Source organism: Canis lupus, chromosome 15, assembly GCF_011100685.1.
Source record: "Canis lupus familiaris isolate Mischka breed German Shepherd chromosome 15, alternate assembly UU_Cfam_GSD_1.0, whole genome shotgun sequence".
NCBI lineage: Eukaryota > Metazoa > Chordata > Mammalia > Carnivora > Canidae > Canis > Canis lupus.
The window spans coordinates 4,386,594-4,402,026 of NC_049236.1; the positions used below are offsets into that span (position 1 = coordinate 4,386,594).

At 35.2% G+C, this 15,433-nt stretch overlaps 1 pseudogene; it reads left to right on the top strand.

The window, feature by feature from the left end:
- The first annotated feature begins 1,569 nt into the window (after nucleotides 1-1,569).
- Nucleotides 1,570-5,603, top strand: LOC119877002 (annotated as a pseudogene).
- The last annotated feature ends 9,830 nt before the right edge of the window (nucleotides 5,604-15,433 follow it).

The window sequence follows — 15,433 nt, forward strand, 5'->3', positions numbered from 1 at the left end:
GCAAAACTAAATCCAAACCCACTTGCTGGTGGGGTGAGGTCACTTATTCTTCCTATCCTTGATCAGGACTGGATTAAATGCTATAAGAGCTGAGCCTGGCCCTCTGTAGCTCCACAATGAAGGGATAATAACTTCTTCTGCTGGATGGTCCCTGAGACTACACCTGGCCCCACTTAATATGATTGAAGTGCTACTAAATGTTGCATGGGAATCTGAAAATGGAAGGGTCTTCAGAGTGCTCTCTGAGCATTCTTCCACTTGGTACTCTCTTCCTGGATAATCACACCCCGTTCCACCCTGCTCATCATCTCAACCTCTTTTCTACTGCACTGACACAACTGAGGACCATGTCTTGATCCCCAGCATAGCTCCTGCATTTAGAAGGGTAATTAATACAACTGAACATATAATAAGTTATTGTTTAATAAATAAATTAAACCCAGATGGGACACATAGGATTAATTTAGGTACCACAGGGGAATTTTCCAAGCTGTTCTCCAGGTTCCTAGTGAACACTTCCAGAATTATTGATTAAAATTTAGATATTGATCTGCTTCTCACATTTCCCATCACCATATTGTAAAAGGTAGTATTCACTGTGACCTGCCTACATTCACAATGGCCTTTAACTGTGGTGTTTAACCTAAGGAAAAGGGGGAGACTGGCATCTCTCTTTTCAAATATTTCAAGGGATTTTTGAAGGCAGACTTGAACAAGGATCTTCAGAGGACACGTTAGGACTAGAGGAAGATTGTGGCTCAACAGAACATCTTTCTCATGGACAAAAAAGAGTATAATGGGGTAAACTCTAGAATAGACAGAGACAAAGAGAAAATTAGGGCAATAATGCCTAAGAATATCCCAAGAACATAGAATAAACATATGATTTTAATAGATTTGTAGAGACACAGAGAAGGGATTGACAAGCTAATATTAGTCTATTGACAATTATTAAAAAGGAGAATGAAGAAAATGATAGAAATGGAGCATTTGAAAATATCGGAACTGAAAAATTTTCAGAATTAAAGAATATATAATTCATGAGATTAAAAAATAGATCAACTGAAAATAATTCTACACACAGAGACACATTACAGAAAGTGTATAAAGTGTCAAGGAGAAAAAGTATATCTTTAAAATACCAAAAGACAGATAATTTACAAAGAAATGATACCTGGAGTGACAACAAAATTCTTAGCAGCAATAATATACAGCAAAAAGACAGTAAAGTAGCATTTGTAAAGTGCTGAAGGAAAATAGCTGGAAATCTTGAATTTTATACCCAGATAAATTATCATTCAAAGTGAAAGAGGAAAAGACTTCTTCAGCTATGAGTTTCCCATCTCATTAAAAGAACTCCTAGAGATTTGAAGTTTCATCTCCAACACATAAGTCATAGTTCTCATCCTTACAACAATAAAGCTGAACAAATGGAAAATTGTGACTTTTCTTAGCTCCATTAAGGAATTAAGGGAAAGTGCAAACCATTACTTTGAAATCTGGAGGAACAGGTTAATACAAAGAATCACAGAGCAGATCAACTTACCCTGATCAAAAGCTGCTTGAGCCATGGATGGTAGGTAAACTCAAACAGTACTTTTAATGAATTGCTGGAGATTGGAGTATAAATTATTGTAAATAAGAAACCTCAGAGCTGTAGTCATAGGCTACCTTGCATTTTTTGTGGGTCTTACCCCCAGGAATCCCACCAAGTTGTCATGATAAAGAGTCAAAACAACAATCCCATGTCTCTGGCAAGGGAAAGGGAATAGTAATAGTTTTGAAATAATGTCCAGAGCATTCTCCTTAACAAATGCCTATCTGTTAATGGCAAAGAGCTTTATCTGATGTGGAGGAAGGGAATTTATCCAACTCAAGCCTCCTTAGTCTTTCTGTCTCACCTAAAGGAAGAGAACAACATAAGAATCATTTGTGAAGGTCACAGCTCAGGGATACAAGCTCACTAAAGACTAAGACTTATTCACAGGATTATAGATGTCCTCTCCTCCCCTACCCCTTACCACCTCATCAATAGGGCTCCAGTATGTTAACAGTGGATTGCAACTGAGGCAGATATATGGTTCTGACTGTATTTAAGAGAGAGTTTTTACAGAAACCCAAAGATAAAAGATAAATTAAAAAACAAGTATCCTGGAGGAAATTAAAGCCTTTGAAACCTACAGCCACAATAAACATTAGACACAATTCCTAGCTATGTTAACATAAAACTTCATGCTAAAGGCTATTTACTTCAGCTCATATTACCTAATACAACATGTTCTGTTTTCAACAAAAAATTACAAGACATGATTTAAAAAGCAAGACAAGATATATGATTTAAATAGACAAAGCAATTATCAGAACTCGATTCAGATACAGCAGAAATTTTAGAATTATCAGACTGAGAATTTAAAATAACTGTGATTAATATGTTAAAGATGCACTAGTAGAAGTATACTGTATGCAAAAGCAGATGGGCATAGAGACAGAAAATGTATGAAAGAATTTTTAAAATGAAAGAAAGAAAGTAAGTTCTAACTTCATAATTGCCAAAACTTGAAAGCAACCAAGGTGTCCTTCAGTAGACACCTGGATACATAAACTGTGGTTCCTTTAAACAATGGAATATTATTCAGTATTTTTTTAAAAAGCTATCAAGGCAAAAAATAGACATAAAGGAATCTTAAAATCACTTTACTAAGTGAAATAATCCAACTGAAAAGGCTGCATACTATATGATTCCAACTACATGACATTCTCGAATAAGCAAAACTATGGAGACAGGAAAAAGATCAGTGATTGCTAGGGATTGTTGAGGAGTGGTGAATAAGGGGAACACAAAGGATTTTTAGGGCAGTAAAAAATAGTCTGTATGATATGATAATGATGGACACATGTCATTAGACATTTGTCTAAACCCACAGAATATACAAAACCAAGAGTGAACTTTAATGTAGAGTCTAGACTTTGGGTGATTATGATGCATCAGTGTAGGTTCGTCAGTTGTAACAAATGTACCACTCTGGTGGAGGATGTTCATAGTAGGAAAGGTTGTGAAGCAGTAGGTCTATGAGAAATCTCTGTATCTTCCTCTTAATTTTGCTGTGAACATAAAATTTCTCTTAAAAATCACATTTTTAAAAAATTTATATATATATAATTTTTTTATATATAGAGAGAGAGCATGTGAGCAAGTGAGTGGGGAGGGGGAAGAAGAGAAAATTTCCAGCGGACTTCACACAGAGCATGGGGCTCAATCCCATGTCGCACAAGATCATGACCTGGGCCAAAACCAAGAGCCAGACATTCAACTGACTGAACCACCTGGGTGCCCCTTAAAAAATCATCTTAAAAAATATTGAGCAGAAATAAAGAATGCTTTACAGTGGCTCATCAATAGAAAGGACATGGCCAAGCTAAAAATCATTGAGACTGAAAATATGTCAGTAGACATTTCCCAAACTGAAATGAAAGGAGAAAAAAAAAAAGAATGAGAAAAAAAAACAAGATATCCAATAACTGTGAAACAAGTTTAAAGGTATGACAAATGTATAACTGGAATACCAGAAGAAAAGGGGAAGAAAGAAGGGACAGAGCAAAAGAAATATTTGAAGGAGTAATGGCTAGGAATTTTCCAAAATTGATGACACCAAAACACAGATTCAGGGAGCTTGGAGAACACCAAGCAGGATAAATAAATTAAAAAAAAATTTTATTCCTAAACATATCATATTCAAACTGTAGAAAACCAAAGACAAAGAGAAAATCTTTAAAGCAACACAGGAAAAAAACTTTACCTATAGAAGAACAAGGATAAGAGCTAAATCAGACTTCTCATCAGAGACCATGTAAGCTTGGGCACCTGGCTGGCTCAGTCAGTGAAGCATGCAACTCTTGATCTTGGGGTTGTGAGTCTGCGCCCCCACGTTAGATGTAGAGATTACTTTAAAAAATAAAATCTTAAACACACTCACACACATACACACACACACACACACACACACACACACACACACAAGAAACCATGTAAGTTAAAAGACAGTGGAGGGAAATATTTAAACTGTTGAAAGTGGCTCATTCAATTGAGCATCTTGACTCTTCATTTTGGCTCAAGTCATGATCTCAGGGTTTTGACATTGAGCCCCCCGTTGGGCTCTGCCCTCAGCATGGAGTTTGCTTAGGATTCTCTTTCTCTCTCTATCCGTCCCCACCCTCACTTGCACACACACACTCTCTCTCTAAAATAAACAAAAATAAACTGTTGAAAGAAAAAAAATTGGCTTAGAAATCTATATCCAGTGAAATTATCCTTCAAAAGTGAAGAAGAAATAGACTTTCTCAGACAAAAACAAAACAAAACAAACAAAAAAACCTCAGAGAATTTATCACCAATACACCTGCTCTGCAAGAGATGTTTAAAGAAGGTCTTTGAAAAAAAATAAATAAATAAAAATAAAAAAAATAAAGAAGGTCTGTGGGGAAAGGAAAAATTATGTAGGTCAGAAATTTGATCTATACAGAAAAAGAAAGATCATCAAGAAAGAATAAATGAAGTTAAAATAAAATATTTTGTTTTTCTTATTGTTAATTGAGCCAATAGGTCATCGTTTGCTCCCAGTTATAATAGTAACAATATATTAGAAGATTATAGTATATGGCTAAGTGAAGTAAATGACAGCCATGTAACAAAAGACAGGAGGAAGGAATTGGCAATACTCTATTATAAAGGTATCTTTACTACCCATGAGGCAATATAGTGTTATTTGAGAGTGGATGTAGGCTAGTTATAAACATATATCACAAACTCTAGAGACAACACTAACAATTTTTTAAAGGAATATAATTGAGCTTTTTTTCCCCTTAGTGTTTGGCAGACCCCCTGGACTCCTCTTTTCCTTCGCTGTCCCCCAGTTCCTGGATCCGCAGATGCCAGGGGTTTTGGAGACTTGAAAAGCACCCCCAGCCTCCAGGTGTTCAACAATTACCTAGCAGACAAGAGCTACATCAAAGGGTGTATGCTGTCATAAGCCAACCAGCAGCATTTGAAGCAGTTTCCAGTCCATGCCTGCTGACTCTTATCATGCCCTACATTGATATAATCACATCAGCTCTTATGAAAAAGAGGCCAGTGTTCCAGGAGTGAAGAAAGCTTTGGGCAAGTATGGCCCTGCTAATGTGGAAGACACCACAGGAAGTGGAGCTACGGATAGTAAAGATGATAATGACGTTGATCCCTTTGGATCTGTGGAGGAAGAAGAAAGTGAAGAAGCAAAGAGGCTAAGAGAGGAATGCCTTGTGCACTATGAGTCAAAGAAAGCCAAAAAACCTGCACTTGTTGCCAGATCTTCCATCTTACTAGATGTGAAATCCTGAGATGAGACAGGTAGGGCAAAACTAGAAAAGTGCATCAGGAGCATTCAAGCAGACAGCTTGGTCTGGGGCTCATCTAAGCTAGTTCCAATGGAATATGGAATTTAAAAAACTCTAAGTACAGTGGGTAGTGGAAGGCCATAAAGTTGGAACAGATATGCTGGAGGAGTGGATCACTGCTTTTGGGACTATGTATATAGTCCATGGACGTGGCTGCTTTTCACAAGATCTAGAATCCATCATAGATCAATGCCATTACATAAAAGTTTGAAGGACAAGAAAAGAAAAAAATATGGTTGATATACTAAGAGACAAAATGGGATCATATAAAATGCTCAATTAAAACAAGAAGGATGTTAGCAGTCCTTAATGTGTATGTACCTAATAATAGCACATCAAAATATGTGAGACAAAAACCAATAGAAGTTCAAGAACAATAGACAAATCCATTATTATAGCTTGAGGCTTCAACATCCCTCTTTTAGTAACTGACAGATCAAGCAGGCAGGATATCAGTAAGGACACTGTGGAACTCAACAGCATTATCAGTCAACTGGGAATAATTGACATCTATTAACTACTTCATCTGACAACAATAGAACACACACAGGCTCACATGGGACATTCACCAAGACAGACCACATGCTGGGCCATAAAACACAACTTAACAAATTCAAAAGAATAGAAATTACACAATGTCTGCTCTCAATACAATGGAATTAAACAAAAAAAAAATCAATAACAGAAAGATAGGTAGAAAATCTCAAAATACTTGGAAATTAAACAATACACTTCCGCATAGCATGTGAGTTTAAAAAAACAGAAATTCCAAGAGAAATTTTAAAATATTTTGAGTTAAATGAAGAAATAAATTATCAAAAATTGTGATATGCTGTGAGAGTAGCACTTAGAGGGAAATTTATAGCATTGAATACATATATTAGAAAAGAAGAAAGATCTAAACATCAACAATCTAAGCTTCACCTTAGAAAATTAGAGAAAGAAGAAAAACTGAAGCCTAAAGCAAGCATAAGGAAAGAAGTAAAATTAGAGCAAAAATCAGTGAAATTGAAAGCAGGAAAATAGAGAAAATCAGCCAAAACAAAACCTGGTTCTTTGAAATTGATAACGCTTGACATACAAATCGGACAGGAAGAAATAAAATTGCTGCTTTTGCAGATAACACGGTCTTATATATACATAACACTAAGTACACCACCAAAATAAACTATTAAAACTAATGGATAAATTTAGTAGAGTTGCAGGATAGAAAATCAGCAAACAATAACCAGTTGCATTTCTATACACAGACAACAAACTATCCAAAAAAATGAAGAAAACATTCCCTTTTTACAAAATAGCATCAAAGAGAACAGAATACTTAGGAATAAATTTAACCAAGGAGGTGAAAGATACATACACTGAAAACTATAAAACATTGATGAAAGAAACTGAAACAAATTTTTAAAATCCGTGTTCATAGATTTAAATAATTATTTCTTAAAATATCCATTCTAACTAAAGAAAGCTACAGATTTAATGCAATTCCTACCAAAATTCAAAAGGTATTTTTCCACAGAAATAGAAAAAAATCCTAAAATTATGAAACCACAAAAGACCCTGAATAGCTAAAGCAATCTTGAGTAAGATGAACAAAATATTGGATATATCACTCTTCCTGATTTCAAATTACATTACAAAGTGATAGTAATCAAAACAGTATGGTACCAGCATGAACACAGACACACAGACCAGTGGAACAGAATAGAAAGCCCTGAAATAAACCCAGGCATATATGACCAACTAATTTTCTTTTCTTTTCTTTTCTTTTCTTTTCTTTTCTTTTCTTTTTCTTTTTCTTTTTCTTTTTTTTTTTTTGCCAACTAGTTTTCAACAAAGTCACCAAGAATATGCAATGGGGGAAGGGTAATAAGGCGTTGGGAAAACTGGATATCCACCTGAGAAAGAACATAATAGAACCTTTATCTTTACACCATGTCCAAAATCAACTCGGAAAGGATTAAAGTTTTAAATACAAGACCCAAAATCATAAAATTCCTATAAGAAAACAGAGGGAAATATATAGACACTGGTCTTTGCAATGATTTTTTGGATTTGACACCAAAGCACATACAACAAAATTAAATAAGTAGGACTATATCAAACTAAAAATTTTCTCCATAGTAAAGGAAACAATTAACAAAATGAAAAGGCAACCTATGGAATTGGAGAAAATATTTGCAGACCATGTATCTGATAAGGGGTTAACATCCAAAATACACGAGGGACACATACAACTTAACATTAAAAAATAAATTACTAAATTTAAAAAATGGACAAAGGACCTGAATAGACATTTTTTCCAGAGAAGACATACAAATGGCCAAAGGGTATATGAAAAGATGCTCAACATCACTAATCATCAGGGAAATGGAAATCAAAACCACAATGAGTTATCACCTTACATCTGTTAGGATATCTATTATCAAAAAATCGGAAGATAACAGGTGTTGGTGAGGAAGCAGAGAAAAGGAAACCCTCATGCTCTGTTGGTAGAAATGTAAATTAGTACAGCCATTATGGAAAAGAGTATGGAAGTTCCTCAAAAAATTAAAAATAGAACTACCATATGATCCAGAAATCCCATTTCTGGGTACAAATCCAAAAGAAATAAAATGACTATCTCAGAGAGATATCTACACTACTGTGTTCATTGCAGCATTATTCACAGTAGCCAAGATATGAAAACAACCTAAGTGTTCACAACAGATGAATGGATAAAGAAAGTGTGATATATATATATATATATATATATATATATAATAAAGGAATATTATTTACCGTTTAAAAAGAAGGAAATACTGCCATTTGCAACAACTTGGACAAAGCCAAAAGACATTATGCTAAGTGAAATAAGCCAGACAGACAAATACTGTATGATCCCACTTATATGTGGAACCTTTAAAAAAAAATTAACTCATAATAACAGAGAATAGAATGGTGATTACCACAGGCTGAGGGATGGGGCAAAGGGGAGATATTGTTAAAGGGTAAAAAAAACATTCAGTTATGAGATGAATAAGTGCTGGAGACCCAACATACAGCATGGTGACCACAGTTAATAATAATGTACTATATACTCGAGATTTGCTAAGAGAGTGGATCACAAGTGATCTCACCACCACCACACAAAGGTAATTATGTGAGGTGATGCTTCTATTAATCAGTTTCATTGTGCTAATCATTTCATAATGTATACATATATCAAAACATCATGCTGTGCCTCTTAAATATATGTAATTTTTACTTGTCAACCATATCTCAATGGAGATGGAAATATTTTTTAGCTTAAAAGCTTAGTGTTTTCAGAAAAATTGAAATATGAGCAGCTTATAAGTATATTAATGTATGCTCTCATATGACTAAGAAATACAAACTAACTTAACTTAGTGGCAAAAAATTGAACATTTTCCCCTAACTTTGGGAACAAAGCAAATATGTTCCCTCTCACTATTTGTACTGGAAGTCCTCACATACACAATAAGACAAAAAAAAAAAAAAAAAAGGAAACAAAAGGTGTACAAATTTGGAAAGAATAAAGAAAACTATCTGCTTTTTCAGATGACATGATTGTCTAGGTGGAAAATTCCAAAGAATCAACCAGAAAATGCTTAGAACTAATAAGTAATTACAAGAAGTTTGTAAGATATAGGCTAATATACAAAAGTTGATGGCTTCTATGTATACTAATAATTAATAATTGGAATTTGAAACTTAAAACGTAAAATTATTTATAATAGTATGAAAAAGCCTAACAAAAATGTACAGGATCTATATAAGAAAAACTACAAAATCCTGATGAAAGAAATCAAAGAAGATCTAAACAAATGGAGAGATATTCCATGTTCATGGATAGCAAGACTCCAAATCATTAAGATGTCAATTCTTCCCAACTTGATGTATGGATACAACACAATTTCAATCAAAATTCAAAAAGCTAGTTTATGGATATCAACAAACTGAGTCTAAAGTTTATATGGAAAAGCAAAAGGCCCAGAACTGTCAAGGCATGAAGAAGAACAAAACTGTGGGACTGACACTATCTGATTTCAAAACTTACTATAAATCTACACTAATCAAGACAAGGTAGTATTTTTTAAAAAGAAAAGAATTGACACAGAGATCAAGGGAATAGGGAGCCCAAAAATAAAACCACACAAATATAGCCAACTAATCTTTGAAAAAGGGAGCAAAGGCATTTCAATGGAGAAAGGGTAGTCTTTTCAATAAACACTGCTAGAACAAATGGATTTCCAAATTAAAAAAAAATATATATATATACACATATATATATATATTGATTCAGATCTTATATTTTTCAGAAAAATTTACTCAAAGTGAATCATGGACCTAAACATAAAATGTAATTCTATAAAATTTCTAGAGGAAAACATAAATCTATGTGATAAAACATATCTACATGACATTGGGTTTGACGATGGGATTTTAGATACCACACCAAAAGTATGATCCAAAGAAGAAAAAATTAATCTATTGAACTTTATTAAAGTGCTCTGCTCTGTGAAAGACATGGAAGATAAAATCAAAAAACAAGTCACAGACTTGGAGAAAATATTTGCCACATATATATCTATAGATCCAAAATATGCAAAGAATTCAACAACCTAGTTTAAAAATGGGCAACAGATTTGAACAGACACCTCACCCAAGACGATATACAAATGGCAAGTAAGCATGTAAAAATATATTTAGCATCTTTCATCATCAGAGAATTGCAAATTAAAACAATGAGATACCACTATTCACTTTTTAGAGGGAAAAAAATGTCAAACCTGAAATATTAAATGCTGGAGAGAATGTGGGGCAACAGAAACTCTCATGCGTTGGTGGTAGAAATGTCCAATGGTACAGTCACTTTGGAAGACAGTTTGGCAATCTCTTGCAAAGCTAAACATAGACTTCCTATACAATCCAGCAAGCACACTCCTAGTTATTTACCCAACTGATTTGAAAATTCATGTTCACACCAAGACCTGCATGTGAATGTTTATAACAGTTTTGTTCAAAACCTTCAAAAACTGGAGGCAACCAAGATGTCCTTCAATAGGTGAATGGATAAACAAACTGGCACATCCATATAATAGAATAGCATTTAGAATAAAAACAAAATGGGCTATCTAGCCACAGAAAGATTGGGAGGAAACTTATATACACATTGCTGAATGAAAGCAGACAATATGAAAAGGCTACATATTGTGTGATTTCAATTCTATGACAATCTGGAAAAGGCAAAATATTGACATAATAAAATGATCAGTGGTTACCAGAGGTTTGGGAGTAGGGGCAAGCAATGAATCAATAAAGCACAGGGAATATTTCAGAGCAGTGAAATTACAATGTTATACTGTAATGGTGGATACATAACAACATGTATTTGTCAAACCTTTACAGCACAATTAATGAAACCTAATGCATGCAATTTTAAAAATCCAATTATTAAAGGGCCCCTGGGTGTCTCAGTCAGTTAAGCATTAGACTCTTGATTTTGACTCTGGTCATGATCTCAGGGTCATGAGATTGAGTCCTGCATCAGGCTCCACACTAAGGCAAGGGGCCTCCTTGAGATTCTCTCTCTGAGCTCTCTCTCTCTGTGCCTCCCATGCCAAAAAACTCTCAACTGTTAAGTCAGGGATCCCAGAAAGGAATACATACTATGACAAGAGAAACTACTAGTTATTACAAATAAATGAAACCACCTCGCAGCAAAGGCTAAGGGAACAAGGTGTGGACCGAAGTCACTTTGAGAGTCAGTTGAACCTATGTCAATATAAATAAATGATTGAATAAATTAATAAATGATTGAGAAAAGATAAATCTCCCACGCAGAAGAATTCCAAATAGTTTGTATACTTACTCTGCCCTCAAGGAAGGGGAGCACAACTCCCCACTCGTAAGTGTGGGCTGTGCATAGTGACTTCTTTCCAAAGTATATAACAGAGAAGGGGTGTGACCAGGGGAAGAATACATTTCACAGTGGAGAAACCTGACAAACACCAGCTCAGCCAGGTGATCAAGGCCAACATCGACAGTCATAAATCATGTTGATAGTAGGTTATGTATCCTTGATATGATGTAATGAAAATGTCACTTTACCTCTGTGATCTTCCTCCCATCAACCCATGACCTCAGTCTTAGGAGGAAAAAAAAAAAAACCAGACAAATGCCAATAGTGGGGCATTCTGCAAAAATACTTGACCAGTATTCCTCAAAATTGTCAAGGTCATCAAAACTAAGGAAAGTCTGAGAAAATGTGGCAGCGAAGAAAAGCCCAAGGAGACATGAGGACTAAAGGTAATGTGGTGTCCTAAATGGGGTCCTGGAACAAGAAAAGGACATTAGGTAAAAACTAAGAAAATAAGAATAAAATAGGACTTAAACCATTGAAGGATATACCTCAACAGAAAAACAAGTGAGTTTGGGGGGAGCTAATGAGATAAGAAAAAATATATCAATCAACTTAATTAAATTTTAACTGAAAAAGAGATGGTTTTGTTACTAATAGCACAACTAACATTAGAAACAACAGTAACTAGCTGGGAATGGTGTTCAGTTAGTTAAAGAGGGTTAAAGTCTGTGTCATGTTTTGGAAGAGGATAGAAATCTGAATGACTTTTAAATCTGATAGAAAAATGTATGGTTAAGTATATTTTTGTAATTAAGTACGTACAAACTCCAGGATACACACTATAAAAATAAAAATACAGCCTATTTTCCAAACTGCTACAGGGGGAGAAAAGGTTTGGGGGTGGAAGAAGATGTCAAAAAAAAGAAAAGAAAAAGAAAAACCTTGCTCAGTTCCACAGAAGGCAGGAAAAGGGGTGGGGGGGAAATGGAGCCAAGAACAGAAAACATAAAACCCAAAATAAGTTGGCAAAAAAATAAGCACAAATATATAAGTAACTACAATGAATGTTGCAGGAGATGTGTCTTGTGCACACCTTCAAATTCTCTTGGCTTCATCTGTCTTCCAGACCTGGCCTTTGGCTCTGCTACAGCCACGGCCGAGCAACAGCCAGCTCTGCGTGGGTCTGTAGCAAAGACCACAGCCCACATTCTCTACCTTCTTGGTTGACATCTTACGCCACACTACGTGGGTTAGGTAATTCAACCTGCAGTTCAGGTGAGGTAAATTGCTAAGAAGCAAACTTTGATTAATTAGAGACCGGGTTAGGAAGAAGCCAATGGATAAATCCCTTCTCTTGTCCTCTCTTCCATGGATTTTTCCAAGGCACAAATATGTCCATACAGCATGTGTGGAGATGTACCGAGAGGCCAAGCAAGTACACCTGTCAAGTGTTAGCACCGTCTCATGGCTTGTTGTGAGGTCCTTACATGAGTTTTCTGCATTTCCTACCTTGGTTCTCTCTTCTCTCTCTCTCTCCTCATGTCCTGGGATTGCTTCAGGTTCTGTCTTTAAGACAACTGTTAATCCCCCCCCCCCAAAAAAACCCTCCACCCACTGAAATACAGAGATTACAAGATTACATTTAAATCCAGTGAAACACTTACAAGAAACCCACTTGAAATAAAATCAGAAATGTTGAAAGCATAGGAAACATACACCATCACCATCGCCATCACCAATAACAACAAACTGCTGCCGCGATACAAGCATCAGACAAAAGAAAATTTATGGTACAATATATTATGGAACTTATTATGGATTATATACTTATATAGTACATAAGAAAATCGATCTACCAAGGAAATATAACAATAACGAATTTATATTTGCCTCACAAAATTACCTCAAAGTATATAATACACCTTCATGCCCAGGGCGTGATCCTGGAGTCCCGGGATCGAGTCCCACATTGGGCTCCCTGCATGGAGCCTGCTTCTCACCCTGCCTGTGTATCTGCCTCTCTTTCTGTGTCTCTGATGAATAAATCAATAAAATCTTTTTTTTAAAAAAAAAAGTATATAGTACAGAAATAGAGCAAATTACGAAGAAAAAAATGACATAGAGAAACACAATGGGAGATTTTTAACAAGCCATTTTAGAAATTATATATGAACAGACAAAATGTTATTAAAGTGTGGAAAGTGTGAACAATTGAATCAACACATATCTTCTAACAAATGTATATAGAATTTTCAGCCAGCAAATAGAGAAAATATATTCTTTTCTAGTATACATGGAACACTTACCAAAAAATAACCACATATAATAAATACTAAGACACAGAAGAAATCTCAACACCAAAAAGAAATCAATATCTATAGACCATTTCCTCTTGTAACAATAAAACCAAATCAGAAAGCACCCATAAAAGTTAATTCCAAACAAAACAAAACAAGCAAGCATGTTAGAAACTTCAGACTGCATTACTAAGCAACTCATTGTGGACAAAGGCATAACCATAGAAATTACAAAATATTTAGCATGGCCTTTCATTGAAAGTTGCATATTAAACCCATGTAGGTAGAAGAGTACTTAGAATTTGTAACTGCAAATGCACTGATTTAAATAAAAGATATAAAATAAAGCAGCGTTGTTCAAGTCAAGGACCAATAAAAAGACCAGAAGCAGAAACAAGAACTGAAAAAAGAAAATATTATAATTTAAGAGCAGAAATTAATGAAATAAAAAAACAAGAAAACAATAGAAAAGATCAACAAAGACAAAAGCTATTTCTCTTTTCAAAAAACTAATAAAACTGGCTTCCAACAAGGTGGAACAAAGGAACAAAGAGACAAGGCATAAGCATCCAAAATTAGGAATAAAGAGGAGCTATCACTAAAATAGAGACTTTTAAAGATCACAATAAACGACGACCGGCTTTCAGTTTTTAAGTGGGAAAACCTAAAGAAATTTCATATTTCTCAAAAATAAAAATTGCCAAAATTAGCTTAAGAAGGAACAGGAAACTATTCCTATAAGTCAAGCCGTTAAAGAAATAAGGTGGTAAACAAAAGTAACCCCTTCTCAAGAAAAAGATCTGTCCTTAAATAGAGACTTGATATGTGACAAAGGGAATGTCACCAGTTGATAGGGAAGAATGAATTCTTCGCTCAACAGCACCGAGAAAATTGGTCATCCCCACTGAAAAATCTAGGTTCTTACAATTTTCATCATATACAGGAAGTATTTCCCAGTAAATTAAGAACCCAAATGAAAGAGGCAAAATTTTTAGACATTTAAACAAAAGTGAGGAAAACACCTTCAGGGCTAAGAAAGACTTCTTAGACAAGGCATTATAAAAGAAGAGAAAGATGGATAAATGTGACTGTCTTTTAATTAAAAACTTTGGGGGCACCTGGGTGGCTCCATGGTTGAGCCTCTGCCTTCTGCTCAGGTCGTGATCCCGGGGTCTTGGGATCCAGTCTGTCGGGCTCCCTGAAGGGAGCCTGCTTCTCGCTCTGCCTACGTCTCTGCCTCTCTCTGTGTCTCATGAATAAATAAAAAATAAAATCTTAAATTAAAACCTTTGTTCAATAGCTACCACAAGCAAAGTGGAAGACAAGCTACAACAGCCACTGTGAAAATAATTTGGCAGTCTCTAATAAAACTGAAGATATGCATACCTGATGATTGAGAAATTCGTCTCCTAGGTAGAATCCCTGGAGAAACTCAGGTACGTGTGCACAGGGAGACACGTACAAGAACATTCCGGGTGATATTGTTTGAAATATTTAAAAACTAGGTGGAAAAACACAAACCAACAGCAGGATGGATAAACTGGAATGCTCGTTGGATAAAATTGCACCAACAGGGAAAATGAGTAACTATGGCTGCACACCGCAAGAATGAATCAAATAAACCCGTGTCTAGTCAAAGAAACACAAAGTAGAAGAAAAACTGCAAAATGATTTCACTTCTATAAAGCTCCAAAGTGGACAAGACAAACCGATCGTGTGTTTAGGGGTTTCTGTGTGGGTAGCCAACCTGTACAAAAAAGCAAGAACATGATGAATAAAAATCAAGACAGTGGTACATTTAGGTGAGGGGAAAATAAATATTAGGAAGGAACATAAGATG